Here is a 4,320-nt window from a genome sequence, read left to right on the forward strand (position 1 = left end):
CCTCATTAAAAGACTGAGTCAGCTTTATAGCTGCAACACAAGCCAATTAGCCTGTTCCTTCAAGCACTAAGGCTGAGAAACACACATAACAAGTTCAACACACCCACATGAAATTCATCAGCACATGCACTGGCTGCCATACTGCCAATGTGAGCACACACTCCACCCACGCAGTGGTCACAAGATGTGAAAAATGTAGCTGTATTATTCAAGATCCACAGACGCAACGGTTGTGTAAGAAGAAAGGAGGACATGAGGGGAAATGTGGCAGGCTGGGACAGAAAAAGACAAAAGGGAGGGAGTGAGCTGGCTGCTTGCCAGAAGAAACAAACGTTTTCTGTCACACAGACTGTGGCTGTATTTGGACATTTATTAGATTGACAAAAGATTGTTTTACTGTCTCTCAGCATGTAGAGGACTCCCAATTCAAATCCAAAAGTAATTCTCCTAAATTAAGAGTTTTTTTTCCAAATGACCTCAGCTTTTTGTGTAGTTGTCTGACTCATTGTCTCTTTCTTTTTTTTTTCCTTTCTTTATTTTTAAATAAACCTGCTTAGAATCTCCTTTGTCTCCAGCCTCCATATCCGCAAACATTAAAATGAGCATCTCAGCGTGGCCACCTCCACTCTAGCCCTCCAATTCTAGCCAAATGTAGCAGGATTTTTCTCTTTTTAGATTTTCTCTATCAAACATGCAGGTTGTAATTATGTAATTGTACAGGTCAAAAATATCATTTTGACTCTCTCTGCAACAAGTGATGTACATTTCTCCAGACTCTACAAGCTTCGAATACACAGATGCTGAAATCACGGCGCGTTCTTGCCGTGATTTCAGCAAGAAATCACGGCAAGAGCCAGGTTGTAAAGGCTCTCTTTACAACCTGGCTAACTTCAGCCAGGTTGTAAAGAGAGCCTCTGTGAACATCCGTTTTCAAGTCTTACCACAGATTCTTGTTGGGGTTAAGGCCTGGACACATGAATATACTTTGATTTAAATCCGTCCATTGTAACTCTGGGTCTATGTTCTCATCAGATCTTAAGACTTTCACTTTTCAAAACTTATGCTTCGCTCCATGTTCCAATGTGGCTACAGTCTGCCTTGGGTGATGTACAACGTTAGCTTTTCAGGGATCAACGTCGAAGTCAAAAGAAGCTCGACTTTGGTCTCGTCTCACCAGAGCGCCTCGTTCTGCTTCAATGGTCTCAAACTTGGTCTTCAAGCGCGGGTGTTCTCCAGCTTTTATGTTCCTTATGTTGTGCAATTGGATTTTACTCATCTGTGAGAACATTTTCATACTGCTTATGTTTCCCTTGGAAAATTTGATTCACGTCCGTTCTGATTCCCATCTGACTTTCTTTCCTGTTCCACTTTTTTCTGCTAAAGTTTGACTTAGGAAATGAAGCATAAGCTTTGAACGTTAAACCACTTGGTTAGTTTGAGTGAAACTCCCAGTCAGAGTAAACATTTCAAAATATTGAACCTCCAGGGCAGAAACATGTAGCAACGTCCATAACGTCCAGACAGAGAGGCTGCTTAAAATCCCCAAATGCCAAATTATTTATCTAAACGCTGACTAATCGGGAACAATAAAAGCAACAATTGAATTTTACAATAGCAGTAACGGCTAACAGATGTTTTTTTTTGTTGTTTTTTTTCTTCGTATGGTATTCTATTCCACAAGACATGATGAGTGTAAACCAAATACTCAAGCTTTGGTGAAGCCAGAGTTGTTTAACAAATCCTGACATTTGCAATGAGGCTGACGTGAGCACGTCAAACCAATAAAACCGGAAGCTGAGGAAACACAGAAACAAAATGAGTGATAGAAAAGTTATGTTTAAAATAGGAACCACGCTCTGACGATTCAATACAAAAAAAATAGCAGACAGGATTGCTGCAATCCTATTTTAGTTGGATGCCTGCACAAGCCATTAGAAACAGTTACAGCTCAACCGGAAGCCGGGGATGCTGACAGGTAAACCAGCCATGTGTTCAGTCCTAGAATCCATTGTTCTGATTAATACAGAGTCCTCACGGTAGCTTCATCTGAAAACGGCTCATTGTTCTGCGCAGTCCCACAGTAACACTTTCAGTCCGAGCCTGCAGCTCTGCTTTTCAGTCCAACATTTTTCTGATCCAGAACAGGAGGCCGCGCTTTACGTCTCCTGGCTCCCGTTCTCTGGCCGGGTAACAAACCTTAATTCCCTCCGCGCCTTCAAATCCAAGACAAAAACCAAACTGCTTAAGAGGGCTTATAGTTAATTACCTACGGTCTTTTTTACACAGCCATCTATCGTACTGACTGCCTGTACTTGACTTTTAGCATACTGCGTATCTCTTTTCCCAGTTTTGTATCTTTTTTTGTCCAGTAAAAGGACAGTTTTTGTAGTCATACTGATCAGTCAAAGAGCTTCAGGCACATTCACCCACTGGCACTCACAAACGGCCACATTTATGTTGATGCGCGCAGAGTTGGTAGGCTTTTGGGGTGAAGTGCCTTGCCGATGGGTACATTGACATTGATATTACTTTAGATTCATAATATATTGGAAATGGAAATTTCGTTGAATTCTGTTCAGTGACAATAAATGCTATCTATCTATCTATATTTAGAATATTTTTGTCAAATATGTCATCTCTGTAGTCATGTCTGAAGAACAGGCCTCCACGTGGAGCGTAGATTCAGGGGAAAGTAGTTAAGAGTAAAGCTGTATTTAGATGCAGCCATGCTAAATAAAAAAATTAAAAAAAACTACGAATGCTGAAAATGTTACTTTTACGAGCTCTTAAAAGTAATATCTGTGTTTTAAACTGCATGGATAACAATGAGTTGAACTGAATGAAATTAATGAAAAAACGAAGAAGACACAGAGAGTAGCATGCAGAGGGAAGTCTTGCAGCAGAGTCTTATTTCTCTGAAAGACGGAGAAGTTCCAGACCGAATCTCAGTAAAAACAAATTTGTGCTTTCAGTGGAATTCATGGAATTTCAGACCTCGTTAAATCTCAAAGAAGAAAAAAAAAAGAAAAAGAAAAAACTACGTAGCCCGGGGAAAGCACATATTATTGCAAGATTCCCTGAAGTAGCTGTCACCGGCAGCAGTCTGGTGTTGCAAGTCCAGCTTTGCCCCTTAATGTGAGATAGGATCAAATTTGAAAATGAAGACAGAGAAGGTAGAGATTTGAGCAAAAACACTGATTATGAGGCCAAATGGCTGCGCCAAGCTTTGTCCAGTAGTCAAGGCTGTGAGAGATGTGATGATGGTATTGTGGAGCAGGATAGTTGTGGGCTGAGGTGGTGTGCAGATAGCGATCTTAAAAACTTTGTCAGGTTTGCGTTTATTCTCCTCCTTTCGCCATGTGCTGCACGCAGTAGCTCTGATCAGCAAAACAGTGAGTCATTTGGGGGGAGTATTATTCCAGACAGATGGAAGTAGTTAGGGCCTGTGCTACTGTAACGCCTTCACTGAATCGATTTTTTGTTGTTGTTTTTTTTAGACAGTCCAAGCTGTCTGAAGCGCTGCAGCAGTAGCATATGTCCGATGAGTAGTCTGCGCCTTTAACGGTGCAGCAGCCTGAGTGACTTACTGCCAGGACAGTTGATGGAGTTGCACAGACTTTGTTCAGCTCTGCTTACTTTATCAAAGAGAAATCAGGAAATGTGCTACTTGGAATCTGGATGGTAGTTTTTAAAATGATTGGAATCGTAAACATTCTCCAAGATGTTAGTTTCACTTAGACGATTTAGTTTAGAAAACTATTTGGCACCGTGTAAGTAAGAAATATGCACAGGAGGAGCCGTCTTCAGATGTCGGCTGACCACATCTTGAAATCTGGACGCTGCCTTCAAGACTTAAGTGCTGTCCGGCATAACCTCTGGAGTTGTTTTTATGTTTTCTCGTTCATGCATTACAATTTAGAGGAGAATGGAAAAAAAAAAAAGGTTAAGGTCATTTAAAGGTATAATCTGACTAAACATCCACAGGATTGTGTGCATGGATTAATTTAGAAAATCATAATAAAAATTTATTTGACTACATACTATTGGTCACTTTTTATGGTCACTTTTAGGGCTTCATTGTATTAAGAAAACTTGCAGTGGCGATAATATTGGTAAACTGTGCAATGATGTCAGTTGTGATGTGTGTCTAAATGATCATTCTTTCCTCTCTGAGGCTCTGTGAAGCATTCTTCCTTTTAAATTTTTTTAAATCTTCACGAAAATAAACAAAACAACCATTACATGTCCAGCCAGAAGTCGCATATTCATGACATGGCATCCAGCCGGGTGTAATTTAACCTGAGTATTAATGCAGCTGTT

At 40.4% G+C, this 4,320-nt stretch overlaps 1 long non-coding RNA gene across 1 annotated transcript in view; it reads left to right on the plus strand.

Moving 5' to 3' along the window:
- Window positions 1-4,320, plus strand: part of LOC106964617 (uncharacterized) — a 17,682-nt gene continuing 13,362 nt past the window's right edge. Inside the window, exons 1-2 of the long non-coding RNA XR_001428464.1 lie at window positions 1-17; window positions 494-495. This is a non-coding gene — a long non-coding RNA (uncharacterized LOC106964617). The remainder of the gene's footprint in view (window positions 18-493; window positions 496-4,320) is intronic.

This window comes from Poecilia latipinna, unplaced genomic scaffold (genome assembly GCF_001443285.1).
Source record: "Poecilia latipinna isolate Pla-1442-1.1 unplaced genomic scaffold, P_latipinna-1.0 Scaffold1695, whole genome shotgun sequence".
Classification (NCBI taxonomy): domain Eukaryota; kingdom Metazoa; phylum Chordata; class Actinopteri; order Cyprinodontiformes; family Poeciliidae; genus Poecilia; species Poecilia latipinna.